At 46.7% G+C, this 12,322-nt stretch overlaps 1 protein-coding gene across 2 annotated transcripts in view; it reads left to right on the forward strand.

Moving 5' to 3' along the window:
- The window catches only part of LOC122929123 (B-cell receptor CD22-like), a 518,995-nt gene that overhangs the window by 356,458 nt on the left and 150,215 nt on the right, over nucleotides 1-12,322 (forward strand). Inside the window, exon 1 of one of the 2 annotated variants that reach the window (XM_044282613.1) lies at nucleotides 4,977-5,094. The exons of the other annotated variant lie outside the window; for it this stretch is intronic. The gene's annotated coding sequence lies outside the window, so the exon portion shown is untranslated. Of the gene's footprint in view, nucleotides 1-4,976; nucleotides 5,095-12,322 lie in introns of those variants that run through there. 2 annotated transcript variants of the gene reach the window in all.

Raw genomic sequence — 12,322 nt, forward strand, 5'->3', positions numbered from 1 at the left:
GTGGTGACAGTCAGTAAGGGGTTTTACAATAACTGAATAATTTTTAATGAATTTCCTATAGAAACTCGCGAAGCCCAAGAACCGTTGCAGTGCTTTGAGGTTCTCAGGAAGATCCCAATCTAAAATTGCCTGGACCTTCCTAGGATCCATACGGAAACCTGAAGCAGATAAAAAATAACCTAGGAATTGTATCTCCTGAACGGCGAAGACTCATTTTTCAATTTTAGCATATAATTTATTCGTCTGTAGGACCTGCAGTACTTGTCTGACATGCGCCTCATGTGTTCTCAGATCAGACGAATAAATTAAAATATCATCTAGGTATATTACGACAAACCTGCCGATTAGATGACTAAAAATGTAATTAACGAAATGTTGAAAGACGGCAGGAGCATTGGTCAGACCGAAAGGCATAACTAGATTTTCATAATGCCCCTCAGGGGTGTTAAAAGCTGTCTTCCACTCATCCCCCTCCTTGATACGAATCAGATTGTAGGCCCCCCTAAGATCAAGTTTGGAGAACCACCTAGCACCCGCAATCTGGTTAAACAGGTCAGGAATGAGAGGAAGAGGGTATGGGTCTCGGATGGTTATCCGATTTAATTCGCGAAAATCTAGGCAAGGACGCAGACCCCCATCTTTCTTTTTAACAAAGAAAAACCCTGCAGCCACGGGTGAAGAAGAGGGTCTGATGTGTCCCTTAGCCAAGCTCTCGGAGATATAATCTTTCATGGCTTGTCTCTCTGGACCCAAAAGATTATATAACCTGGTCTTGGGTAATTTTGCGCCGGGAATAAGGTTAACCGGGCAATCATAAGGACGGTGAGGTGGTAACTTTTGACAACCCTTTTCAGAAAAAACGTCCTCAAAATCCGAAATAAATGTAGGTAGGGTAGTTATGGAGACGACTAAGCTATTGCTATTTAAGCAATTTTCTCTGCAATGCTCACTCCACTCCAATATCTCCCTGGCCTGCCAATCCACCACTGGATTGTGCGCTACCAACCAGGGAAGGCCCAGCACTACCGGAGTGGGAAGCCCCTCCAGAACATAACATGAAAGCATCTCGTTATGGTGGTCCCCTACCCGAAGGTGTAAATTATGAACAATGTGGGTAAGGTTTTTCTGAGACAGAGGAGCAGAATCAATAGCGAATATGGGAATAGGTCTCTGTAGCGTACAGAGAGACAAACCCATAGTGCGGGCAAAATGGGCATCTATCAAATTTACCCCTGCTCCACTGTCTAGAAAGAAAGAAATAGTCTCCGTCTTAACACCAAAAACAATAACCGCTGGCAACACAAATTGCGATGTACGTATGGAGGAAATATATACCCCCCGGCTGACATCCTCCACACAGCCTGGGGTTAGTAGTTTTCCCACGGTCTTTTTGTTTCTGAGGAAAGAAGGACAGACATTAATGAAATGACCCCTCTCCCCACAAAAAAAAACAAACCCCACGCCTACGGCGAACCTCAGGAGGACGGACCTGACGAGTGGTTCCTCCTAGCTGCATAGGCTCGTCTAAGTCTGTACAGACTAACTGCTGCTTGGGAGGGGTTACCAATTGCTCCGGTTTTTTCAACCTGTCCCTAAGGCGTCTATCTATTCGGATAGAAAGGGACATAACCGCATCAAGGGAAAAGGGGGTCTCATATAATGCAAGCGCGTCCTTAACCCTTTCGGATAACCCAGAGCAGAACTGACTCCTGAGAGCCGGGTCGTTCCATTGGGTATCCGTAGCCCACCTACGGAAGTCAGAGCAATACTCCTCTACCGGCCACTCTCCTTGTAGGAGTCTCAGTAATCTTGATTCAGCCAGTGCGACTCGGTCAGAGTCGTCATATATGAGACCCAAGGCCCCGAAAAACTCATCCACTGACCGAAGAGCCTGGGAATCAGTGGGTAAAGAGAACGCCCAGGACTGCGGGTCCCCCTGCAGCAGGGAAATAACAACCCCCACCCGCTGTTCTTCATTACCAGAGGAGTAAGGGCGCAGTTTAAAATATAATTTACAGGCCTCACAGAATGTCAAAAACTTGTCCCTTCCCCCAGAAAATTTGTCAGGGAGAGGGACCTTGGGTTCCGCAACAACCTGGTTACCAGTAGCAACCGCAGGGCATGCGGTCAGTTGTAATTGCTGCTGTTGCTGGAGGACCGATGCCTTCAATCCTGCCACCTCCAAAGACAGGCCATGAAATTGTTTGGACAGAGCAGCAATTGGATCCATACTGGATTCTAAGTAGGTAAAAAAAATATTATATATTTTTTTTTACCTACACAAAACAAGGGCCAGATATAATGTAATGACCGGCGTCACGCACATGGAGGGAAAAGGGAAAGCCCTGCCCGAGGGAGAGGGAAAGGTGGTGACCCCTTGCGGCTGGCACCTGACTGCCCTGACGTCTCTAGACGGGTTCCTCACCCGTGCGGCGATCACGTGCCTAAAGCCTGGCTTTCCCTAAAATGAGCCCTAGATAGTGAACGGGCCGGTGGGATCGCTAGTCCGCACCACTGACACTAAGAGGGAAACACCAGGGAGAGGACAGACAATACAGACAAACACATAAACCCATGTGGGCGACCACAGCAGACCACAAAGGTCCAACAGGGATCCGGAGGGAAACGTTCTGGACCAACAACCAGAGAACGCAGCAACACAGCTCCAGTGGGTCAGTATAGAAGTCCAAGCAGGAAGCTCTATATCTGGCAACCAGAGAAGTGGGAGAGGGGAATATAAGGAGGTTGGGAGTGCTGGACAAGGAACAGCTGAGGAGGAGAAGCTACGGATCCCTGAGTGAGCCAAAAAGGGTTGCAAAGCAAACCCAGAAAGCTACCATAAGGAAACAGTCCTATCTTACAAAGAGCGCGCAGCCAACCGCTGCGACTTCCTGACCCCGGGTATAACGGAGTCAGGCGTGGGTCTTGACACCCTCGTGACATAAAATAAAAATAACTTACCTCTCCTGCTCCTGGTCGCCGCCACTCCTCACCACCAGCACTCTCTCTCTTCTTCCTGGTTCTCGGCTGTCAGCTGTGAAGGCTGCGCTCATTGATGTCACATGGTGCGCAGCCCTGCACAGCAGACAGCTGAGCGCAGGACCAGGAAACAGTGATTACAGATCCTTCACCGCTTCCCGGTCCTCTGGTACTAATGAAGCTCTTCCAAAATGGAAGCGCTTCATTAGTATTCACCACATAAGACGCAGGGGCATTTCCCCCTCACTTTGAGGGAAAAAACCTGCGTCTTATGGGGCGAAAAATACGGTAACTGCACCACTGACCGGCAAATATATTTTACTTTTGCCACTAATACACAACAAAAAGGGCAGTAGTTTTAGCACTTCATCACACAACGGCTAATAAGCCCTTTTTTCTCACTGATACAAGCCAAAAAATGCTTTAGAACAGGCATGCTCAAACTGCGGCCCTCCAGCTGTTGTAAAACTACTAGTGATGAGCAGCAGGGGCAATATTCGAATTTGTGATATTTCACAAATATTTGGGCGAATATTTGCCATATATTTGCGAATTCGAGAACTCGTTATCTCCAGTCATTATTTTCTTGATTGCGGAAATCCTCAATTGAAAAATTTGCGATAAAAATTTGCATTACGAAAATTCGCAATCAACACTACTCCTAAAGTCAAAGATATTGCAGCCTTCTCATTTGCCCACAAGCTAGAAGCAGGGAGGGATCATGTGCACTGATTTAAAAAAAAAATCTTGAATATTCAAAATTACGAATATATATCACTATATTCTAAATATTTGCAAATTCTAGAAGTGCTGATATTCACGATAAAAATTTGCAATTCTAATATTCGTGATCAACACTAAAAACTACAACTCCCACCATGCCTTTCTGTAGGCTGTCCAGGAATGATGGAAGTTGTGGTTTTGCAACAGCTGGAGGGCCGCAGTTTGAGAATGCCTGCTTTAGAACATATAACTGCACCACACAAGGCCAATAAGATATAGACATATTTTGTTGTAATAAACCCTGTTAAGTATCACACAGAACTTACACCCCAATAACAAGAACGGTTTGCTGGAATTACAGAGCTGTATAATGGCAATTTGGATCCCCAGTCAGTGCAGCAAGGTGTGATAGGATTGTTCCTATTACCCAGGCTGTAGCCTCCCCTACTGAACCCTGTTCTACATAAATGCTGCGGAATGAGTCCTCCCTGTCCTTTCCCTACACCTTGAATAATCTTTCCCTGCACTTGTAAATAGTTTTTTTTAGCACAATGACGTCTTTCCTCGCACTGTCCCTAACGCCTTCTGACATCACTCCCTGCACTAAGTACACTGGAAAATGGCAGAATCTTAGATGGCTGCCGCTATTTATAGGGCTGTGACATCACAGGGCTGGCTGGCTGCTGATTGGCTGCATGCATGGCATTGTGGGTGTGATCCCGCCTTCCCAAAGTTCCTTGCCCCATGACCTCACACATGCAGCCACCATTTTAGGAAAAAATGCGATTCATTACCACAAAGCGCCACGAAATTCTGCTTCGGTGCAAATTGAATTTTTCCTGAAATTTGGATCGAATTACACTTCGTCAGCTTCGATTCACTCATCTCTACACTCAACATTTCCTAGCTACCATGAGTGAAAAAGAATGGCATGCTGATGCCTTCAGTATTTCACATAGCCCCTTTCTTTCCATGGGGCAAGGGCTGCATGAAAAACAGACAATAAACATGCTGCAATTTTTTCGAAATGTAATAATTGTCAGTAAAAAATAACGTTCATGTGAATATACCTCTAAAATGACTGTGTCAGGGTTCGGTCTGAATGATGTCTGTTGGCAAATGGATGGAAAACTCACTTGTGTGAAAGTATCCGTATTGTTTTCTCATGATCCTAGAGGAGATCCTAACACTTTACCTTCAAACCAAGGCAAAAAAAATCTGTGTCATCTCCTACTGGGTCAACTTATCTTTGACTTCAGTTTCGAGGTTTGCCAACAATCATGAAACCACTGGTGATAGAGGAAGTTGCACATTTCAGGAAATAAGTTACTTCCTCAGATGCTTGATGTGGACAGTAGAGATTTATCTCCATGTACTTTGAGGACTCGGCATGTAAGTAATTATTCATTAATTGTAACTATAGATCTATCATCTGCCCATTATCTACCAGTTCTACAAGCAAAGCTCATACCCCGTGGTGTCCTCCATATCTATAACTACTGATTGTGTGATACAGTCTAATCCCTGATATCATACAGTCCGTGCTGCGTTTTTTATATTCATTGTATGTGACACTGGGCTGTAATTAGCATTAATGTGTGAGGGGAATCATTGTTCAGATAAGTGTTTTATTATAGTTTTTCTCAACATGATGATAAAGTGATAAATGAGGAGAGGAGGCTACAGTGCAGATTGGAAAAATGTAAAATTTTGATAAATGAAAAAAGAAATAGTATTTTTTTTTCTCTAGTAATTTTATAAGGAACACATTTCTGAGAAATGTTAAATGTTCACAAAACCATTAATACTGTAACCACCTCGACCAGAGGTTTCATTGTCACTTTTGGGATTGTAAAAGAATCCAGGTCACACAGCGCGGCACAGAGACTTGCAGCCTCTTGGAAATGATGCTCTGGTTTTTGGTTAGAAATTCGGTTTTGCAGACTGATATATTGTTTTGTGGGAAAAGATGCAGTGTAAGTTATAAAGTACTGACTGACGAGGTAGTGTCCTGGTCATGGAGGAGTAGACAGATGCTGCTGCTCAGCTCCTGGTCCATGATTATACCTCCAATCACACCTCAGAGGCAATATTCTTCTCACTATCTATGGGTGGTGGGTGCAGGAAAGCTCCCCTAGCGCTCATTTCATTCGGAGACCATTCTCCCATTACATCTCCCAGACTTGACAGGCAAGGATCCCACCACAATTTAGGACTACTTGACCCCATTGAGCCCTGGGACGTGAATTGTTGCCTGCCATCCCACATCTATCAACCACTACAAGCACTCCTGTGTTAGGGACATTGTAGGACCTTATAGGAAAGGTTCCAGTTAGTGGGATCATTGTTATCACAGGGCTGCTGTCCTGCTGCAGTGTAATGACCGGTGTCACGCACAGGGAGGAAAAAGGGAAAGTCCTGCCCAAGGGAGAGGGAAAGGTGGTGACCCCTAACTCTCCTTGCGGCTGGCACCTGACTGCCCTGACGTCCCTAGACAGGTTCCTCACCCGATGCGGCGATCACGTGCCTAAACCCTGGCTTTCCCTGAAATGAACCCTAGATAATGAACGGGCCGGTGGGATCGCTAGTCCTCACCACTGCACTAAGAGGGAAACACCAGGGAGAGGACAGACAAACACAGACAAACACAAACACCCAGGTGGACGACAACAACTGTTCACAAAGGTCCAACAGGGATCCGGAGGGTAGCGTTCTAAGGCAACAATCAGAGAACGCAGCAACACAGCTCCAGTGGGTCAGAATAGATGTCCAGGCAGGAAGCTCTATATCTGGCAACCAGAGAAGTGTGAGAGGGGAATATAAGGAGGATTGGGAGTGCTGGACAAGGAACAGCTGAGAGATGGAGCTACGCAAAGCAAACCCAGAAAGCTACAATAAGGAAACATCTCTATCTTACATAGAGCGTGCAGCCAACCGCTGCGACCTCCTGACCCCGGGTACAACGGAGTCAGGCGTGGCTCTTGACACCCTCGTGACATGCAGACAGGACTACTGTATCGAGGGACTTATTAGGGGCAAAAATACTTCCTATTTTGCACTACTTAGTGTGTGACAGCACCAACACCAACATTCCTCAAGGTTTTTTCTACGTATCTTCTCCCCATTTTATTTTTTCTCCCACATTTTTTTTTAAATAATGACACCAACTAAAATGTACTAGTAGCAAGTTGACCCTTTTTTTTACATTAACATAGTAACATTATATATATATATATATATATATATATATATATACTGAACTGAGTATGTCTTATTATTTTAAAGTTAAGATATAACTTTTATTTATTTCTTACTAAAATAAATGAGACACTAAAGTAAAGTGAACTACTGTGCTATATGGGAGGGAGGACAGGGTCTATATGCACATAAATGGTCTAGTATAGTTCCTTGTATACAGGGGTGGTGGTGGGGGGGCCTAATAATGAGGCAAGTAACTCTCCCTAAGTGCTCACCCTGTGTCACCTAGTCTATGGGCAGGAAATCCTTAAGGGCTGTAATCGGGGCACTCGACCTTAAAAGGACGACCCCCAGCCTCTGGAACCTCGGGCCTTTGCTAGAGTTCCTTAAACTCTTACCTCCCTAGTAGATCTTGTCTGTACCATCATCCGACGTGTTTCGCCAAGTAAAGAATTGGCTCTTCAGGGACATGGATATCTGAGCACCATAAGCAGTGGCTGTGCTCCGTTTGTATGTTGCGGAGGGTGCAATGTTTGGCCATCGTGCTGCCTTCCATGCCATCGGGTCTCCCCTACAGCTGCATGGGGACCCGATGGCACCGCCGCCCGCCGGATAAGGTAAACTTTACATTTTTTGGGGGGAAAACTTTATTTTTTCTACTTTTTTCTTCACTTTTTTTTGTCCCATTTTGGGACTTGAACTTTTGGGGGTCTGATCCCCTTTGCAATGCATTCCAATACTTCTGTATTCGAATGCATTGGCTGTATGAGAAATTCAGTCTGTATTACTCATACAGCTTCCGGGGCCTGTGAGATCCAGGGGGCTGGATCTCACAGGCTCTTCACCGGAAGGCAGCGCAGATGCCTCAAGAAGGCATCGCGCTGCCTTCCATGCCATCGGGTCTCCCCCACAGCCCCATGGGGACCCGATGGCACTGCTGCCGCCGCCCGCACCATAAAAAGCCGCAAACCGCAGGTCTGAATTGACCTGCGGTTTGCGGCGATCGCCGACACGGGGGGAAACAGGACCCCCCCGCGCATTTAGCCGAGGTGCCTGCTCAATGATTTGAGCAGGCACCTTGTTCAGATCACCGCCCGCCGGGCGGCAGTGATCGGAACAACACATGACGTACCGGTGCGTCATGTGTCCGTAAGGGGTTAAGAATGCTATTATTTTCCTTTATAACCATGTTATTATAAGGGAAAATAATACAGTAAATTGACTTTAATCAATTTACTAACATCATCTTCTAGCAACCATGCATGAAAATCGCATCGCATCTGCACTTGCTTGCGGATGCTATGCAATTTTCACACAGCCCCATTCCTTTCTATGGGGCCTGCGTTGCGTCAAAAACGCAGAATATAGAACATGCTGCGATTTTCACGCAACGCACAAGTGATGCGTGAAAATCACCGCTCATCTGCACAGCCCCATTGAAGTGAATAGGTCCGGATTTAGTGCGGGTGCAATGCGTTCACCTCACGCATTGCACCCGCGCGGAATTCTCGCCCATGTGAAAGGGACCTTTTAGAGCAGGTCATTACAGATGCAGTGATACCAAATATGTCTATTTTTTTATTCTATTTTTAACAATTTTTAGGTAACTAAATTGGGGGAAAGAGTGCCTAATTTTTATATGTAAAACTTTTTTTATTTTTTTATAAAACACTTTTTTTTTAAAGTTTTTATTTTACACTTTTTGTCCCCATAAGTGAAACAAGACCTCTGGCGGACATTTAACATAAGTTTTTGTTTTGCTTTTTTTTACTAATAATTTCGCCTGTAATTTGGGCTGACATAGTAGCCCCAGTTACAGGGGGAATACACCCCCCAGAGAGGCTGTACAGTATTATACAGCGCCGTACAGCCTCAGTGCAGGGCTGATCGAGGTCTATGGAAGAGCCGGCAGCTCCTGCATTCTCCAGGCCGGAGGGTCACATGATTGTAGGGCTGAGACAGGTGGCACATAGCGCTTCCTCAGGAGCATACAAAGAGCCTGTTCAGCACTGTGTATACAGCGATCTAGAAGACAGGAACATGGAGGAACGGTCTCTTCCTTCTCTATGTAGTGTCCTGCTGTCACTAACAGCGGGCCCCTGCTCAGCAGCTGCACATTTAGCGTGCAGCTGCCATCTCTGAATCTATGCTCTAAAATGTCCATTCAAAGATAAATCACAACCCCAGGGTGTTTATAGTCAATGGGCGGTTGGATAGTGGTTAAGTCACACACTTAGGCCTCATGCACACAACAGTTTTTTTTCACGGTCCGCAAAAACGGGGTCCATAGGTCCGTGATCCGTGACCGTTTTTTCGTCCGTGGGTCTTCCTCGATTTTTGGAGGATCCACGGACATGAAAAAAAAGTTGTTTTGGTGTCCGCCTGGCCGTGCGGAGCCAAACGGATCCGTCCTGAATTACAATGCAAGTCAATGGGGACGGATCCGTTTGATGTTGACACAATATGGTGCCATTTCATACGGATCCGTCCCCATTGACTTTCAATGTAAAGTCTGGAGTTCTTTTATACCATCGGATTGGAGTTTTCTCCAATCCGATGGTATATTTTAACTTGAAGCGTCCCCATCACCATGGGAACGCCTCTATGTTAGAATATACTGTCGGATATGAGCTACATCGTGAAACTCAGATCCGACAGTATATTCTAACACAGAGGCGTTCCCATGGTGATGGGGACGCTTCTAGTTAGAATACACTACAAACTTTGTACAAGACTGCCCCCTGCTGCCTGGCAGCACCCGATCTCTTACAGGGGGATATGATAGCACAATTAACCCCTTCAGGTGCGGCACCTGTTTGAATATCGTTGGTGGCACAGTGTGCGCCCCCCATCGGGCCCCCCTTCCTCCCTCTAGTGTAATAAATCGTTGGTGGCACAGTGTGCGCCCCCCATCGGGCCCCCCCTTCCTCCCTCTATTGTTATAAATCGTTGGTTGGTGGCACAGTGTGCGCCCCCCATCGGGCCCCCCATCGGGCCCCCCCTTCCTCCCTCTATTGTTATAAATCGTTGGTGGCACAGTGTGCGCCCCCCATCGGGCCCCCGTCCTCCCTCTAGTGTAATAAATCGTTGGTGGCACAGTGTGCGCCCCCCATTGGGCCCCCCTTCCTCCCTCTATTGTTATAAATCGTTGGTTGGTGGCACAGTGTGCACCCCCCATCGGGCCCCCCCTTCCTCCCTCTATTGTTATAAATCGTTGCTGGCACAGTGTGCGCCCCCCATCGGCCCCCCTCCCTCTATAGCAGTAACAACATTGGTGGCCAGTGTGCGGCCTCCCGTCTCCCCCCCCCCCCCGATCATTGGTGGCAGCGGAGTTCCGATCGGAATCCCTGTTTAATCGCTGGGGCTCCGATCGGTAACCATGGCAACCAGGACGCTATTGCAATAGTACAATAGTAGAAGATTCATAGTTACCTGCTTGCTGCTGCGATGTCTGTGTCCGGCCGGGAGCTCCACCTACTGGTAAGTGACAGGTCTGTGCGGCGCATTACTAAAGAACTGTCACTTACCAGTAGGAGGAGCTCCCGGCCGGTCACAGACATCGCAGCAGCAAGCAGGTAAGTATGAATCTTCTACTGTTGTACTAATGCTAAGTAACTATGGCAACCAGGGCTGCAGTAGCTTCCTGGTTGCCATGGTTACCGATCGGAGCCCCAGCGATTAAACTGGGACTCTGATCGGAACTCCGCTGCCACCAATGATCGGGGGGGGGAGATGGGAGGCCGCACACTGGCCACCAATGTTGTTACTGCTATAGAGGGAGGGGGGCCGATGGGGGGCGCACACTGTGCCACCAACGATTTATAACAATAGAGGGAGGAAGGGGGGGCCCGATGGGGGGCGCACACTGTGCCACCAACGATTTATAACAATAGAGGGAGGAAGGGGGGCCTGATGGGGGGCGCACACTGTGCCACCAACGATTTATAACAATAGAGGGAGGAAGGGGGGTCCCGATGGGGGGCGCACACTGTGCCACCAACGATTTATAACAATAGAGGGAGGAAGGGGGGGCCCGATGGGGGGCGCACACTGTGCCACCAACGATATTCAAACTGGAGAGGGGGGGGGCTGCCCCCTGCTTCCTGGCAGCCCTGATCTCTTACAGGGGAATATGATAGTACTATTAACCCCTTCAGGTGCCGCACCTGAAGGGGTTAATTGTGCTATCATATCCCCCTGTAAGAGATCGGGTGCTGCCAAGCAGCAGGGGGCAGTCTTGTACAAAGTTTGTAGTGTATTCTAACTAGAAGCATCCCCATCACCATGGGAACGCCTCTGTGTTAGAATATACTGTCGGATATGAGTTTTCACGAAGTGAAAACTTAGATCTGAAAAAGCTTTTATGCAGACGGATCTTCGGATCTGTCTGTATGAAAGCAACCTACGGCTACGGATCACGGACACGGATGCCAATCTTGTGTGCATCCGTGTTCTTTCACGGACCCATTGACTTGAATTGGTCCGTGAACCGTTGTCCGTCAAAAAAATAGGACAGGTCATATTTTTTTGACGGACAGGATACACGGATCACGGCCTCGGCTGCAAAACTGTGCATTTTCCGATTTTTCCACTGGGTCCGCGAAAAATTGACTTTCAATGGGTCCGTGAAAAAAAACGGAAAACGGCACAACGGCCACGGATGCACACAACGGTCGTGTGCATGAGGCCTTAAGACCAACACACGCTTTCGATCAAACACTCGCACACTCACAAACTCAAAATTGTATTCAAACGTTATTCACAGACAACTCCAAACCAGACTGCTGATTTTTCTTCATCTGGATTCAAAGGCAAAATTTGGGATCATTTTATTTATTTTAAAGATTTTGAGAAATTGAGTTTCCTTTTAAATATGGCATAAAGTAAATCTGCTAACTCACAAATATATTAGATGTTGATAACATCTGAAAGCCTTGTTCTCCCTCCATATGACAAAGAAAATTGGGAGAAAGATCTAGGTTCTGTTTAATAAAATTGGATTGGGCTGCTTTGCTGAATTTTACCAAAAAAATCCACTTTTTGAAGAATTACTTTGTCACAAAGTGTATTTATTTGCAATTAGTAGGTGCAATGACAGGGTGCGGCGTTTGTCATTGTACCCCTCAGATGCCGCGTTCATGAATGATCGGCATCTGATAGTAAAAATGCAGTGTAAAAAACATTATCTATTTTCTCTGCCGCCAGCTTGATTGAAGGTCTGGTGCAAAATCTCGTGCAGCCGCAATGACGCCATCACGCCGTCCGGCGTATTGACGTCACACGTCGCCGCACACGGGATTTCTGCTGAGACCTTCAATCTGGATGGTGGCGGGCAGCCAGTTGCGAGCAAATGGATCAAGTAAGTATAATTTTAAATTTTTTTAAAAACTATTTTAGGTTGAATCGATTCGCTACTGCGAAG

This window comes from Bufo gargarizans, chromosome 2 (genome assembly GCF_014858855.1).
Source record: "Bufo gargarizans isolate SCDJY-AF-19 chromosome 2, ASM1485885v1, whole genome shotgun sequence".
Taxonomy (NCBI): domain Eukaryota; kingdom Metazoa; phylum Chordata; class Amphibia; order Anura; family Bufonidae; genus Bufo; species Bufo gargarizans.